This window comes from Lepidothrix coronata, unplaced genomic scaffold, assembly GCF_001604755.1.
Source record: "Lepidothrix coronata isolate B3197 unplaced genomic scaffold, Lepidothrix_coronata-1.0 Scaffold6, whole genome shotgun sequence".
NCBI classification, from domain to species: domain Eukaryota; kingdom Metazoa; phylum Chordata; class Aves; order Passeriformes; family Pipridae; genus Lepidothrix; species Lepidothrix coronata.
Window position 1 is genome coordinate 6,603,779 of NW_016690186.1, and position 17,356 is coordinate 6,621,134.

A 17,356-nucleotide genomic window follows, 5' to 3' on the forward strand; every position below is an offset into this window, starting at 1 on the left:
TTAAATGAAAAAAATTCTAATGAGTCTGCAAAACAAATGAAATAAAAGCTATAGTCTTGATTTTACAGGCTGTATGTAGCAGTCTCTCCTTAATTGTATTTTACAGACCTGTTTTGTGCTTTCTTAGAAGTATAATGGAAACTTGAGCGCGGGATGAATCGATTGGCTTTAGTGTGTATTTAAACTTGAGTTGTTAAAGTTTTTTTCTGTTCAGTTTCAAGGAAATATATTCTACCACCACAGACTTTTCTTTTATTAAAGGATAGCTTAGAAATTTATGTATTAAAGTAAATGTTCTCCCAATTGAGAAAATAATAAAAAGGAAAGAGAATGTTCCTCACTTTCCCACCAAATGGGAGTTAATAGATGGCTCTACTATAGACTTTTGCAATAGCTATCAGCACTGAGAACTCCTTGGTGGGCGATGAACAAATATGGATGGGGGTGGAAACAGGAACACAGAGCACAGCAGACAAGTGCTTGCCAAAGGTGCCACCTTGAAATCACCACGTGTTTTTTACTGGTTAACTGTCAGTTTGTCTTAAAATGGAGATCACACAAGTTGTGAGATCTGCTCTGTCTTGAGAAAGTTCTCTTCACTCTGTGAAATCAAGACCCTTTCTGCAACTTCTCCCCTTTCTTTTTTCACCAGGAAACACAGTGGACTGGACACTAATTATCTGTTGGTATTGCTCATGCAAACCTGATGATAATGACTGACCAGCATTAACTGAATCTCAACTAATAACATAGGATGACAGACTGACTTCCTTTTTCATTACTCGTACCATTCCCACAGTCCCCTCCCTTGCTTCTCAGAAGTGAGTGAAGCATGACTATTGGTTTGTCCTTGAATGGTATTAAAATGCATAGCATTTTAGGGAAGTAAGAATTGGAAACACTGTATGAGGCAAACACTATGTATCACACCATATCAGCTGGTTGAAAAATGACCTGGGGGAGTCTTTTTCCTGCCACCGTTTCCTCAACTGAATTTCTGCAGTGGTTAATTCTTTTGAAAATTCTGACGTGCTTAAAAGCATATAATTTGCTGGTTACACATAAGCATGCAGTCCATCATTGCATAGCTTTGACTTAAATTTAATTATACTGTCATTTTGAAATACTATTGTTGTCAAAAGCCTATTTTCTGGTTATTAAACTAGATTCAGATGATGCTGCAAGTTAACTATAGTTGCATGACATTTGCTTCTTGGGGATAATCATGTGCCTGATTCTGATCTCTGTTGCCTTTCCAACTTAGGTTGGAAAAGACCTCTATCATCAAGTTCAACCATTAACACAGCACTGCCAAGTCTATTATTACACTGTGTCCCTAACCACCTCATCTGCACATCCTTTAAATACCTCCAGGTTTGTGACTCCACCACTTCCCTGGGCAGCCTGATCCTATGTTTGACAGCCATTTAGCTGAAAAAAATTTCCTAATATCCGATCTAAACCTCCCCTGATGGAAGGTGATGCCTATTGCTTGTTTCTGCGACAAGAGACCAACTGCCACTTCGATACAACCTCCTTTCAGGTAGCTGTAGAAAGCAATAAGGTCATATGGTTGGCCTTGGCCCACTGATCCTCTGTAGAACCTTCCTACTCTCCAGCAGATCAACACTCCTAACTAGCTTGGTGTCATCTGCAAACTGACTGAGAGTGCACTTGATCCTCTCTTCCAGATCATCAGTAAACATGCTGAACAGGACTGGCCCCAACACTGAGCCCTGGGGAACACCACTGGTGATCGGCTGCCAGTTGGTTGTAACTCCATTTGCCACCACTCTGTGGGCTCAGTCATCCAGCTAGGTTTTTTTTATACAGTAAATAGTGCACCCATCCAAACCATGAGCAGCTAGTTTCTCCAGGAGAATACTGTGGAAAATGGCATCAAAGGCTTTGCTAAAGTCAGGGTAGACATTATCCTTGTCCACTAAGTGGGTCATGGAGAGAGATTTTGTCAGGCAAGCAGAACCTGCCTTTTCTAAACCCATGCTGACTGGGCCTGGTCCCCTGGTTGTCCTCTGTATGCCACATGACAGCACTCAAGGTGATCTGCTCCAAGACCTTCCCCTGCACTGAGGCTGACAGGCCTATAGTTCCCCATATCCTCCTTCCAGTCCTTCCTGTAGATGGGTTTCATACTTGCTCACCTCCAATCAACTGGAACCTCCCTGGTTATCCAGGACTTCTGTAAATGATGGAAAGTTGCTTGGTGACCAGTTTTGCTAGCTCCCTCAGTTCCCTTGGATGGAACCCATCGAGCCCCATAGATTTGTATATGTCTAAGTGGTGTACCAGGTCCCTGACCATTTCCCCTTGGATTATGGGGCTTCCTTCTGCTCCCCCTCCCTGTCTCCCAACTCAGGAGGCTGCATACCTGAAGAACAACTGATCTACTATTAGACGAAGGCAAAGGAGGGACTGAGTACCTTAGACTTTTCCTCATCCTTTGTCACTATAATTCCCCCCACACTCAGTAAAGGATGGAGATTTTCCTTAGCCCTCGTTTAGTTGCTGATGGATTTTTAGAAAGATTTTTTTTTTTAATTATCTTTTAGGCTGTAGCCAGATTATGTTCCACTCTTGGCAGTGTTTCTTGTGGGCAGGCCAGTCCTGCTGGCGCTGCGGCCCACGGTACTGTGTGACCTGGCAGTGCCCACAGATACTGAACTCATGTAACTAATTTTTTCAGTCATTGTGCATGGGGGGTAGTGACATTCATAGTATGTGCAGGAGTTATTTTTCTTCTCCAGGACATCCCCTTTAGTGTTGTAATATCTTGTTAACGTTGAGGACAAGAAACTACTCTTCTGGAGGGTCTGTAGGAAACTGTTGGATTGCCAGCCAATACAGACCTTGTTCCCTTTGTTTGCTAGAGGTTTCTTCAGCTTCGGGCTTCCACCCCCAAGGGACAAGGCGCACATTGTCCAGGCAGTAGTCCACTGTCACTGAGTTCAGATGTACCACCTGAAAATCAGGAGCAATCCTCTCCCGGTGTCTCTTCCACAGCAGCTCACGCAGGAGGCGGCCAGATTCCCTTCCATGATTCTTGTTGAATGCATAAGCAAATATTTTAGCACCATTTCCATCAGCATCTACCTCTACTTTGGCCTTTCTAATTTTCTCCCTGTATAACCTTGTGACATCCTTGTAGATGCTTATACTAGTTCCTGAATGATTTAGAGATGAAAGCCTTAATTTCCTTTGGTTTTGTGCATTGATACCAGCAGCACAGAGACTTTGTGGAATTCTCAGCTGCAGAGTCATTTGAACCTAACTTGATGCTTTCTTGACAAGTTGCTTCTTAAAATACTGACCAAGAAAATGATGATATATTTATTATCTGTCTTGTTCATTTACTTTTGTCTAGTACAGTGGGGGACAGGCTTCTCTTAAGTGCTTTGGCTTCCATCTCACCAAAATTTAAATAAAATTAGTGCTGTCATATGACTTGTTGGTCTCTGCATTCCAGCTTTTACAGTAAGATAGGATATCTGGCTTTTAAAATACTGTTGTAAGAAATCTGTATTTTAAAAGTATCAGCAGGGTTCCATCATGTACTACATGATACTGTATGTTTTCTGAAGAGGTTTTTCTTTATTCTTGTATTCAGGTGGTGCTTGTTTTTGAGGGAGGATCGGATTTCTTCCCATTGCATTTAAAAAAAATATATATTTGATAATAGGTGTGTTCATTCATATGGTTAGGACATTCATATGGCATCTACTAATTTGTCCTTTTGTGCATGAGAGGCACCTACATGTTCAGTTGTTATCCAGGTGTTCAGTTGTCCCAGTATGTGAAAAATTAGTGGAGCAGCATATTCAGAATAACATAAATTGGTGAAGGGAAAAGAAACCCTACATTTATTAATGTGGGTAGAGGGGGGAAAAAGAGACAAAGATAGCTGCCCCTGCTGTCCTTGGTTTCAGGATGAGTAAACAGGGAAAAGCATCTAGTTGGGGAGTCACAGCAAAAGAAGTTGGAAACTACTCCTTTAGTAGGTTGTAACTGAGCTGTGTAGGAGGTAACCCACACTATGTAGGCTGTGTCCTGTTGCCTCCTTCTGGCGTAGTATCACCAATGCCCCATGCTCCCTTAAACACTCTTCACTGGTCATAGCCTTGGAGACTTCAAAGCTGATGTCTTACAACTTGTCTTGCACAATGTCTGGCAAGTCTGACTTTAAGATATAACATGTTTAGGTCACTATACACATTTAAGCTAAGTCTTGTAGGCCTGGTTTTGAATTTGTTTATTTTGTTTTACATGTTGTTCCACTTGGTTCCAGTCACTTCAATGAAATTACGGTGAATTTTACCAAAGAACTCAGAATTACTACCTTAATTTCTGTAAAGGGAGAAAAAATGAAGTAATAATTTTGAAAACAGAAGTAAAAGAAACTTCATGCACTGCTAAAAACCATCTTAGTAATAAATCCATGGAGTTTTTAGAATTTAATATACTTTGAATTATTTTAGGACTTAAATGTTCCAACATTTTAAAAAAAGAAAATAATAATAGGCAAATAACTCTGCAGCCATCACCTAGCAGAACTAGATATCTAACCCAAATTTGTAGGCACGGTACTTATGACTTGTTTCTGTAAATAAAATGTGATTGCTGTTTGGAGGGCCATAAATAAGATGTGATATTCAGAGAAGGAGAGATTAAGTTAAGAGAGAGTTCCATTTAATATATTAAATGCCCTTGTTTGTGCTGGTTTTATTGCATTTTTGTAGTTCATCCAGGAAAAAGTACTTGTGGCAGTTAGATGTGTCCAGCCAGTTTATCTAATCTTTGTTCTATATCCTGCAAATTTTAAGATACAAATAATGCATTTCAGCTGAAATCATTCACCTAGAATGGTTACTTGAATGGTTATTTGGTGAATCATTTCTTAGAGATTCTTACTCTGATAACTTATTGTAGCAGTTTCTTATCTTTCAAAGACATTATTTTAACATTGTCTGTCTTGTTACTAAGTGCATGATTTTAGTTTTCTGCTAAGCAAATTCATTCCTAAATGTATCCTTGGAGCGCTGTGTAGCTGTAAAATATTTCTAATCTCTCTGAGTTGCACGATGATAAAGAAAAAAATACGTTTTGGTGTTGATCACAGAGATAAGCAGTGATGATGGATGAGTAACGCCGCAGTTTCATGAGCCATTTGAGCCAGAGTAAGCATCGGCGTCAACTTTGCCGAAAGAGGCACGCTTGCACCTTCCTTCCTCTTTGAGCCTGGTACCAAGTGCTCATAAAATGAACGGGGTTAGCCAATTTATCTGGGGTAAACTTGCACTCCTACTCCTTTAGATTTTTTTACTCAAAGACCTTGTATGTTTAAACAGAGCTATGGTGTCCCTGCTGCCTTTTCTCTTCTAGCAGTGAAATGCTTAGAAAATAATATTTGTTTTGATGCTTTCAAACTGAGTGACAAAACTTGATTTTGGCATTCCCACAGACTTATTTTGTAGTTTGCTGTTGAAAATGCCAATTGGTCTGAAACAACCCAGAAATGTGTTGCTGGGAGAGCGGCACTCAGGCATTGCCTGGCATTTAAGAGTAACTAACATTTCTTCTTGATGTAGTAGCGGAGGGTTGCATGGATGCTGTCTGTCCCAGGTGAAGTCATTTGGCTTTCTTTTATTGCTAGTGGTGTTTTATTCTTCTACAAATATCTATCATCAGCTAAGAATAAAATTCTTTCTAAAAAACTCATAATGCTTCAAACTGAAGACGGCAGCACATCTTTTAAGACTTATGTGTTATTCTTTTCTGTGAACAGCTCTAATACAATTGTATTCTTACTATGGCAGCATACACTGGGAGCTTTGATATTCCAGTGCATATTAACTGTGGAGCCAGGGGAAGTGCTTTTAGCAGAATCATATTTTCCAAGAGGGAAACTAGTTTTTCCCTGGGAAAAAAAAAAAAATTGTCCTTTTTTTTTCTTTCCATGAAAAAAATGAAAATGGTAACCACTTTGTTTGAAGTCTCCTTGCCTTAAGCAAAAAGACAAGTTGACAAGTTCCTTCCAGGCAGACAGCCAAAGAATCTCAGATGGATGGGGTCTCTCTATGAGCTGCTGGCAAGCTGGGGAAAAAGTGTTTCAATTCTTCCCAAAAGTATTGTTTTCTGAAATTCTTTTCCTATACTCTTCATCTTGCCCACCCTTGCAAAAAAAAAAATAAAAAGAAGAATCGCACAACCCACCATCCTTCTAGTTATTCTTTTAAGCCTTAGTGGGAGTAGAATTTTTTCTCCCCAGAAGCTTGTGTTGGGAATATGTGGTTTAGGGTTTTTTCCCTTCAGTTATCTTAATATTTAGTAGATCTGGTTTTGTCGTCTTCCATGTGAAGCAGAGTAAATTTTAATGCTGTTGCTCGGTGATGCTGTGCCTTGTTGTTTTATTGTATGTTACAATTGCATTCCAGTTTTTCGTTTCTTGCCTTTTTAATCCTTTTCCTCTTCTTTTCTTTAACAGTTTTCCTGTTTGTACTCCTTCCATGCCCCACAGCATCCTAAATTCTCCAGTGTCAGTTTTGAGCTTACTATCCTGGATTGAAAGAGCTGCTTCTGTTTACTTTAACTACACTAGCACAGTACCTGTTTTATGATGCCTCTTATCTGTTCATGTACCAAGCTCTTAATGTGTTCTTAGATACTTTTCCCCTGAAAATCAGAGCTTTCTTCTGCTGAAGCAAGAGACTGCTTTTCTTGAAATATGGTTTCCTTACTCCTTAAGCATTCCTTTTCCTCATTCCTTAAGCATAGAATATATCCTGGAGTACACATAGCTTGTGTTCACCTTGATGAACAGTGGTAAAAAACCTATTTGAATGATGACTCCTTTTTTCCTTTTTGTCTGACTTGTATGTGATACCTGATTTTACTCTTGAGTATTAAACTATTGACTAATGTTGGTATCTTCTCATTGCAAGCTTGTATATTGAACATTACATATATATAAGCAGAGAACAAGGATAAATAATGAAATGTGCTGATGTTTTGAATATGTACAAAGGACAAATATTTCAGAAAGGGATAACTCACGTTATCCCTTGGTGGACTGTAAAGCTATTATGGAATTATAGTATGTGGATCAATTTGTATATGCAGTATCAAAGAATTAATCACTTGAGTTCTAGATGAGAAGAAATTCTAAAAGAAACCTACAAACGCATACTAAAGAAAATGTTTTCTTTTTATGGAAAATTTGGATTAGAGGTGGAAATATATTTTGTAGTGAAATCCTGAATGAACTATTCCGTCTGCTTTTTCCAAAGAAGAAACATGATTTACCCTTATTCCGTGCATTTATTTCTAGTGTAGGCTTTTATATCTACGTCTTGATAAAGAGAAAAATACGGAGAAGTTACGGAAATCTGGAATGGTTGCAGTGTTCTGGGATCTGTAAATTACTCTCTTAGTGAATTAGTCCAGCTCAGATAGTAATTTCCATTTATGATGCATTTACTTGGAATGCACTGAATTACTTAGTACTTATTCCCTTTTCCTGTATTCAGCTGGTTACTTGCGAGGATCTCAAAGGTAGTGTCCTTTTTCTGTGCAGAAGTATGAATTATGAGAACTGAGTTGTCAGCTGCTTCAGTAAGCTCTGGGCATGGCTCAATGGAGGATGGCAAAGGAGTTGTTTGTTTCTGCCCTCTGGAGCTGGGTCTAGCATTATGCTCCTTCTAACACCATTTAGTGTAGCCTCAGTTCAGTTTTAAACTATGCCATCTGGCTTTGATTCCCAAGGGACCATTATTTCTCCTGGAATCGCTATAGTTAGAGCTTTCTTCAAAGCTGACCAGTGCTCTAGGGAAGGCTGGGAGGAATGATTGTTGCAAAGCTGTGGCAGAAAGCCTCCCCAGCAGGCAAAGGTGCCTTTAGGTATGGCTGATTTATTTAGAGATAGAAGAAAAGTTGCTGTTGCATGCAAGAGCTGCAAGAAAAAAAAAATTGTGTCTTTGGTCTATAACTGTATGAAATACATGGAGCAAAAATTCAGGTGAGGCCATCTGTGTTAGCATAACATGAGACACATGGTATGTATAATTACGCATTCAAATTCTCATTTAAGACCACAATACATCTTTTGTTGACTCGTCATTTTTCTAACAATCTGGAAGACAAATTTACTAGAGCATCCTACTGGACTGATATTTTAGGAAAATGTCCTTTATTGTAAAACACATTACCATACTAAATACAGATAAATTCCTGTAGTATTTAAACACTTAAAGACTACATCAAATCAAATACTGCTGTGTTGAAAACTTGGATGTGAGTCAACAAATCCAAGTACAGTTTGAACTGCTCTGATTTGGGTTGAATGCAGTGAGGCAGATTCATTGCTTTTGTTTGAACTTGAGACACTCAATGTGGGGGCATTTTTTTAGTCTGGAAATGATAATTTTTGGATGAGTTCACTTCCAAGCTTTCACAACACATCCAAGGCATTATAGTCAGCCCTGCTGAACTGAGGAGAAAGGAGGAAGAGAAGGAAAGTGCAAAGGAACAGGGTCGGATTTTTTGGACGAAATTTCCTAGAGTTGTTGTTATTTTCTAATTAGGCTGTAGAAGGAGCAACTGGCCTTTGGTGCACTTTAAATCTTTCCAATTTATTGCCACAGGTGGTTTTCAACTCCTCTCCATATGCCCTGGCTGGTTGATGTGTCCTCCACAGGGCAAGGAAAATAACGCTAGGGGATAAATGGAGTGGAACTCTGGAGTAGAAAATGGAGTTGAGTCTAGGGAGAAGATGAAAGCAGAAGAATCCAGGTTATGAAGGATGGTGGAATGAATGGAGGAATGAACCCTGGTGTTGTTCAAGGGGGAAAGGAAAGCACAGATTCTCCACAACCCCATCACAGAGAAATTTGGAATTAGTTGGAAGAAGAGAGCAGAAGCAACCTAAGATAGAAAGGAAAGTATCTTGTAGTACTTTCAGATTTCTTTGTGGCATCCAATTTGACTTAGTCATGGCCATCTGAACCCACCCTAAAGGAAATGCCAAGGACCCAGTGGAGCTCACCAATGCGAATTAGGTGAGCAGCTAGTGCTGAGAAGCTTTTCTGGGAGCAACAGCTTGGCCTTTTTGACACCAAAATGACAACACGGTGTCTGTATCTTCCCTTTTTTTGCAATTTATACTAATGCTAAAAAAATTAATTGTCTGAGTATTCATCCAAGATCAGAACATGCAGAGGGAAGAACCTTTTTAAGATATACTGATCCTATAGCCAAGACATCAGGTTGGCTAAAGAAGTACCTACAGCTGCACATCATGGCTTGTCCACTGTTCTGGAGGCATCACTGGGTTTGAGCATTGTGAGTCCATCAGTGTCTGTTGAGTGATCTGAAAACATGTGATTTGGTACCAGTAATATTTTTTTCCTTGTTTCTCACCTTGTGTATAGATGTGCAGTTTTAAGTGCTTATGAAAACATAAGCCTTAAGTGAAGCTAGGAGAGGATATGCCAAGAATGTAACTCTCTTTTCTATAGGGATAAATACATCACAATGATGTAGCTGCAGGACAAGTGAGTTAGATCAGCAAGATATTCTGTCACAGAATTGTTCCTGCTTTTTCTGGTGGGCTTTAGGTCAGCTTGTGTTGCTGATTTGCTGGGACATGTTGCAGTAAAGGAGGTAAGTTAATGAGAAATGTGGTCTGTTAGTGGTGATGAGAGAAAGGAGGTCATAACAGAATGAAACTCCACTGTGTTGGATTCTCTATTAGTTTTTTTGGTTTTGTTTTGGTTGGATTTTTTCCTCTCCTCTTTTCTTCCTGCAGTGCAACTGAGAGCTTTCTTCCTGTTTTAATTTATTCCAGGATTGGGCAACTGAGGATCAGTTCCCTCCCATCCCTTGCTGCCTGCTGCATCCCAGCCCAACCCAGGCATAGTAGTGAATTGTGCTGGTGGTTCTTAGCCAGCAATCCCATTAACCCGCCAGCCTGGCTGCAGATAATCCTTGAGAACCAGGGCACCCACCACCGCCCGCTGCTGCCATCCCTCACCTCACTGGCTGCAGCCCCTGCCTGCCCGTTGGCACTGATGCTCCGGGCAGAGGAGCAGCACAACATGGCTCGGGTGCATCTCCTCCTTCTCTGAGCTGCCTGCAGAGCTTCGGAAACTGGCCCATTTTGGTTTTTTTCCTCTTCCTTTTTACTGTCTGCTGCAGTTTGGCAGACCTGTGAGCAGGGGCAGATAATTATGATCTTGTCTGCTTGCCTGCAGGAGCAGGCTCTTTCTTGTGCATTGTGCTGCCTTTTAAGAAGTAGATTTTGTTTGGTTTTGAAAGTTAATGGCATATGATTCTCAGGTTGTAGAGAGGAGGAATTATTTAAGGCCTTCTGTGAGTTCCAGTTTAACATTCTCTTAAATATGAAAGTTAGGAATCCCTAAAAGCAGAATTCGTAACATAAAAGCTATCAAAATAGCACTGCAATCTGTTAAAACGATTCACTGCAGTTTAAAATGTGAAATAAATGTACACTAATTGTTTTGAATGGAGATGAAGATGTTGTTTGAAGCCAGTCTTAGAAGGAATTAGTGAGATAGCACTGCAGTTAATGGTGGAGCACTATTTTTCTGTAATGGGCTCAGCAATGTTCTCTAATTAGCTTGCAAATTGATATTCAAATACAAGTAAACTGGCAATCAAATACAAGCAAAACATCTATGTAAGTAGACTTTGGTGTCTGCATTTAGCATACCTATATTGAAATTATGTGTGGGTGAAGGGTAAGCTCTTAGTTGTTTTCAGGATAGAGCTTTATTAATGGTGGCTCATTGGTTACAATAGGTCAGTGTTTTGGCTTAAGCACATGAAAAGAGGAAAAAGAAATTCCTTTTTTCCACAAGTGAGTAGCTTTTAAGCATTAGTAACATAATGCTAAATGTGTATGAGTTTTTTCCCTATCTTTCTTTCAGGTATTTCCAACTTGTGCACAGATTTAATACATAGCTGAGTCAGTGGAAGTTGTGTTGGATTTCGGTCATATTTGTGTTCATTATTAAAATTATTGCTGTATGGTGTAGCCATTTAATTTCAAGCCTTATGCCAGAAACTGGATGCATAAAATACTTCTGGTGTTTATGTTGTAAGGTTTTCTACGGCATAGGGTACAGGTTCTTGAATTTAATGCCTTGCTCAAGTAGTTTTCCACAAAGGAGAATCACAGAATGGTTTGGGTTGGAAGGAACTTCAAGATCACCTAGTTTCAAGTTCCCTGCTGTAGGCAGCGACACCCTCCGCTAGACCAGGTTGCTCAAAGCCCCATCCAACCTGACCTTGAACACTACCAGGGTTGGGGCATCCACAGCTTCTCTGGGCAACCTGTTCCAGTGTCCCACCACGCACAAAGTAAAGAATTTCTTTCTAATGGTACAAGAAAGCTAGTGCATAAGAACTGTTGTTGGGAAAGGTAATTAAAGATCATACATTTAAAATTTGGTTTTCAGGTTCTTTTAATGTCTTTATTTTCTAATCTGTAAAACATCTCTCAATCGTTGACACACTGATAACTTGCCAACTACCCTCTGTAAGCTTATTATTTATTGACCAGTGGCAATGTGACTCTATCTGTGGGTCAGCTGTGTGGTTTTATCAACCCCTCATACTCCTTCCATCAGCTGTTCATGATGTTTGTTCGGGATCATCTTTATGATAGAAGTTCTTTGGAATGTACTTCCCTGAATCAAATTCTTACCACTATGCATTTGTTAAATTCAATTAATGTTTACATAGATTTAGCTTTCAGTGCTGATTATTGTCTGAATTCGTCAAGGGGAAAAAAAAAACAAACAAAGCCAAAACAAAAAAACCTTGTGTTGTTTTCTGTAAAGCAACTAGTATGCATTTTACACCATTTTACACCATAGAAATAATACATCAGTGAAAGTCTTTGGCTTTCCAATTCCATATGTGCTCTTCTGTTCAAATACCCACAGTCTTCCCTTTACAGTGCTTCAGTGCGTGTTTGTGCTTTTATAAAAAAAATTTATTAGTTTGGTTCTCAGGGGATGGGTAATGGGGGACTGGTACGTCCCTTGGAGGTCATGGGTTCAGATCAGACTGTCACCTGCATCCAGTAGCCACTAACTTACAGCTGCTTGGTAGGTTATGCAAAAAGAGCTTTGGTTGATTTGGTTTCTTGTGAAGGAGTCTCTGTTGAAAGGGTACTTATTACATAAGAGCAGAAATACTGCTGAAATTATTTGAAACTGGGACAGCACATGCGGGCAGGGAGTGCTCATGTGTGCGAAGGTAGCTGCAGAAGGTCAATATCACAGTGCTTTCCCAACTGTCTGAAAGAGAAAAGCAATGAAACAGAGTGGAATTCTAACCTCTTGGAGCATATTTATGCAGAACTGAGGTATGTTAGGGCAGGAGTTTTAACAGCTTGGAGCACAAACCGCATCTAGTAGTTCAGGTATCAGAGGTGGTTTTGCCTACATGTAATTGGTTCTATGTGTTTCCCAGAACTGGAATGAAATCTGTATTGCATTGAAACTTAAAATACAAATTAACAGCAAAAGCAGTCCCTTTCATTCTTACCCTGGCGTGTCACTATCTGCACTTCTGACCATGTCAGGTCTCAATTAAAATCTTGTCATTATGCCTGTGTGCAAATTTAATATTTAAGAATTATACGTGTCATTATTCATAAAAATGGAACTTTTTTTGTCAGAGAAACTGATTTTGTCAGTTGTTACAGCTGCAAATGATCTGCAAGTTATTTCCTCCTTAAGATTTTTGCAACAAATGCTCTGTAATTTACAGGTGCACCCCAAAAAGCCAAAGTAGTCACTAAAATGGAAAATTTTTGTTAGCCTTCAGTGGGTTTGCTGTTTAAAGGAGGTGCTGCTTAAAGCACAGGTGCACCTGGCTTTAGGACGACCCAATTTTCCAAGAGAGATCCTGTCAGAACATGGCTGCTCCACTGTGCTGGGCAGATCATAGTGCAGTAATGAAGCCTGGCTTAAGGTGGCCACCTTCTCACAGTCTGTGGTTTTTACATTTCATCTGATTTAAAATAAAAAGGAAAGTTATGGACTCCTAATAGTATTGAGTTGTGTGTTCCTCACAAAAACTGATACAAATATACAGAGATTCTTAATTTTTTAAGCCCCATCTATCATGCAGGCCGTGGATAAAAGACTGAAGAAGTAAGCTCTGAACATTTGTTCCTGTAAGTGACTATCAACTTTAAAGTGATAGCTAAACTTTTTGTAGGGTAACCAAACAAAGTCTGAGAAAACTGGTTTTGAAGACTGCCTGCTGTCTGCTCAGAGGCGGTTGTGTGACTTCTGTTGCATACCATGAAAGAACGCTGTGCCTGGGTCCACTTGGGGAAGAAAATGTGTAGTGCTGCTTGTCTTTTTGGAGTGATCCACAGCTGTGTGTCATGCATGGCCTCGCAAGCAGCATGGACCTTGGCAGGAGCCGATCGATGGATGAGGGCCCCTTTGTTTGGGAGATCAATACGCTGTAATGAGCTCGGTGCTCCAGTTCTCTGGTAAGGATCTCGGGGGGGATATGAAGGTTCCTGGTTTTTTGCAGTGAATCAAAACAAAATTTACATTTGAAGACTTTTTTTCTCTCATAGAGGGTTTGAATAACTTTTCTAAGTTACCTTTACAAACTCTGAATGTCCTGTAATACGAACTCTGAGGTTATCTGTAGGCTGGATGCTACATGTTTTTCATTATGACTTCTTTTTGAAAATACCATCAAATAAATCAATAACAGCTTAGTTAGTAAGAACACCAGAAGAGTTTTGGAATATTTGATTTGTTTCCTGACCGTTACTGGAGGTGGTCTGTGTTTATTCCTCTGAGTCAGAGTTGATATTTTTAATAAGCAAACAATTAAAATATTGTGAATATGAGCCTAGAAGATGAGCGAAGTCTGGTAAGGGTTTTATGTAGTTCCTTATACATGTTTTTTAATTGCAATAACTTCTTGTAAAGCATTTCTACCCTTGTAGAATGTATAGAGATAGTTAATTAGATTGGTAAACTGTTACGCCAGTGTTTTAATTAATATCTGTCAACCATGTATATTTATGATGCAGAGAATTTTTTGGACTATGTATAGTGTGAAAATGTCACTGAAGGTCAAAACGTGGTTTCTTTGCTTATGGGTCTTTGTTTTTATTTGGTGCTAGAGTTATAAAGTCTGTGTATTACTGTTTTAGTAAGAATCTTGCTATCTTACATTTTAAAATTTTTGCTAGCCATGCACAGATATGCAACCGGATAAATTGAATTCTGAATGTACTGTGCCATGAACTAAGAGAGAAGAAGGTCACCTTCGTGCCATAAATGCAAACTGTGTTTATAATATTGCTCACATGCTTGATGTTAACTTTTCCAGCAGCAAAAGGGAAGATGTTTATTAAGGAAATGATAACATTAGACAAGTCTTTAAAAGAGCTGGAAATGGCAAGAGGACAGTGAGATCTTTAATACTTGGTAAGGGACAGGCAAGCGGGTTTAGGTTGTTTCAGGATGTACTGGATTAGTTCTGATAAAGTCATTGGGGAATTATTACTCATTTTTACACAATCTCTCTGCTGCCTTTCTGAACGCAAAAATGTGCATGTGGATGAACATGACATTTCTCAACTTTTGGACTGATGCTCCTACCAAACGTTCAATATACATTCTCCTCACTATAGCGAATACAGTTTAGCTTATAAAAAGCTTTTGCTACAGGCTGCAGAATTTTTAGTGGTTCCCTGACTTGAATCATCAGGTGTCTGGAGCGCTCCAGGATGGATGTTGCAGGTTCCAGGCACTATTGGTGGCTTTTAAAAAAAAGTTAACTCATCTGGGATTAAAAGACTTAAAAGGTGCTGTCATGGGGGTTATTGGCAATGGCTGGGAAGGTTAGGAGGCCAGTTTAGAAGACTGGTTGCCCCAAGTTCCCTCACTGTAAGAGTACAGTTCCCCTAATTTAGAGCAATGCTGATATACAGTATAAGAATTGTAGAGCAGCATCAGCAGCTCCTAAGTAGAGAAGCGTATCTTGCTAGTGAGAGACAAACATAAAACAGATGGGCAGTAAAATAACATTTGCTGATAATAGTCCTACTTGTGCCTCACTCTCCCAGATCCAAATGCACTGGGAGACTTGACTTGGTGTGGAGGCACTTGGATTGCTCTGGATTAGGTGGCTGAATGAAAGCTTGGTCTCTGTTTTTGGTACAGTAATAGGTAGTAGGACCAAAGGGTGATGGACTGGGGGGTGGGGGGAAAGAGGTGTTTCCATGAGGAGCTGAATGGTACAACTTTTCTGATGTGAGTCACACTGGCAGAGAAGAAGACAACCCAGTGTCTGTCTTCACTGGTGATATAGGAGCTCAGGCAGGTTTTACTTCTCAAGTCTAAGGCCTAAGTCCTGTATTAGAACAAAGTGATCTAAGGGTAAAATGCCATGGGAGAGGGCAGACCCACATATCAGCCCTTCGCAGAGCTCCAGCTGCATCTTTTGCGCTAGATACAGTGGTTGTGCAACCTCAGTATGAGTCAATGCATTGGGCTGATCAAACAGCAGGCTTACTCTGGAGTGAAAGAGAAATGAAACTCCCATGGATCAGCTGGATAAATCACCTTGTCCCATGGCGTCACCACAGTGGCTTCTGGGAGAAGAGGGAGATGGGACTATGGGCTGCAAGACCGCCTCTTTTAGCAGCATCTTGTGCCTAAATCATTTTAATGATCCTACCAGAAGGGCATCCTAGCTGTGTCTAAATATTGCTCATCCTCTACTGAGGTCTTCATCCTTTGTCTCTCAGTGGCCAACTGTACTGCTTTGCTGTCATTTTAGATCTGCAAAACCAAGGTGGTTGATTTGAGCATCTAGTATGCAAATGAGATGACCTTTTCACTGTGATTACATTTTTCTATTAATGTATAAATCATGGATATTTCACCATTAACTCAAGCCCTTCTGTGAAATATGAGAATGCTGTGCAGCATTTTAATCTTTTCTCCAATCTGTCCAGTCTCTCTCCCTCCACAGAGACAATACAGCAGTAAACCCCTAAACAAGTGACAGTCTCTTCAGCCAAGAAAAGTTGTAGGGCTTACTGCAAAGGCAAAATGCAACAAGCAAAGCTGACTACTGTATATGTAAGCCATTTTTGCATGCACTGCCTTTTGAGCTCTTTCTTTAGTCACCTGACAGTCTACCTGAGGTGCTCCAGGGGCTTCAGCACCATGCTCGGTCCTCAAATTCTTCCATGTAAAGAGCTTTGAGGAACAGTTCTGCTGGAGCCTCCTGCTGTAACAGAGGATGCTGCTGCCTCCTGTAAGGACTTAAAGAGCACAGTGAACTGTCTCAAAATAAGAGAAGCCACCACAACAGATAAATACAGATGCAAAACAGGAAGGCGTTAATTCCAAGGCCTAAATGGAGGTGAAGGTTTGGAATTAGCACACTGGACAGAATTGCACTGAGCAAACTGTGAGAAAGTGCAGACTGGCAACAATAGAAAGCCAGGCCTGATGAGGCATATCTGGGTAACCTGTCTGGACAAAAATTCCCACCTGCAGACTGTAAGCACACCAGACAAAACTCTGACCATGGCAAGGTGTGGAAAAGGGAAGTAAGTCCTTATACACATGCCAGCCCACATTGTGGGAATGGCACCCCCATGAATATTTGAGGCTTGGACTGTATAAATGTGGTACCCCAGAAGCACAACTTCGGGACCCCCACCACCAAGCAAACTAGAATGAGTGAAGAAGGACTGGCGGGACGCGGCAGGGATCCACGTGATAGTGATCTATTTACACAATCTCTGTCTCACTCTCCTTCTCCCCTCCCACTTCCTCTCTCTCCTTCTCTCCCTACCTCATATTTACTGTTAAATAAAATCTGTACTATTGACTTTGGGGCATGGTCTTGTTTGCACCTTAATTCGGACAGGGGCATCTTTTAATAAGCAGATCCTAACACCTCCATGTATCCATCCTGGTTCTCTGCTGGAGGCAGCCATCCTGCAACAGGGCTGATGATGCAGGCTGCCTGTCCGGGCTTTGCCTCTGAGGGTCGAAGCCTCCTGTGAATTATCAATAAAGATGTGCTGACGCCAAGGCAGCAGCAAAAGAACTGGAGCAGCAAGACAAGGATCCGTGTACCCTGCTGTCAGGTTTTGCTTGGCACTCTCCTCAGCAAAGAGTCAAGATAGATGTCTAGAGATGGGAGTATTTTGTGCTGGGAAGGGAAAAGAGCCGCGGGCCTCCCTGTTTGGTTACAGGGACCTTTGAAGTGGTCTTTGGAAAGTGGTCTACAGCGCTTTCCGAAGTAATTTTCTGCA

General features: G+C 40.4%; 1 protein-coding gene and 1 pseudogene across 5 annotated transcripts in view; one reads left to right on the plus strand and one right to left on the minus strand.

Moving 5' to 3' along the window:
• CDH2 (cadherin 2) overlaps positions 1-17,356 on the plus strand; it is a 119,512-nt gene that overhangs the window by 13,343 nt on the left and 88,813 nt on the right. The window lies entirely within an intron of this gene.
• LOC108505091 lies at positions 2,560-3,279 on the minus strand (annotated as a pseudogene).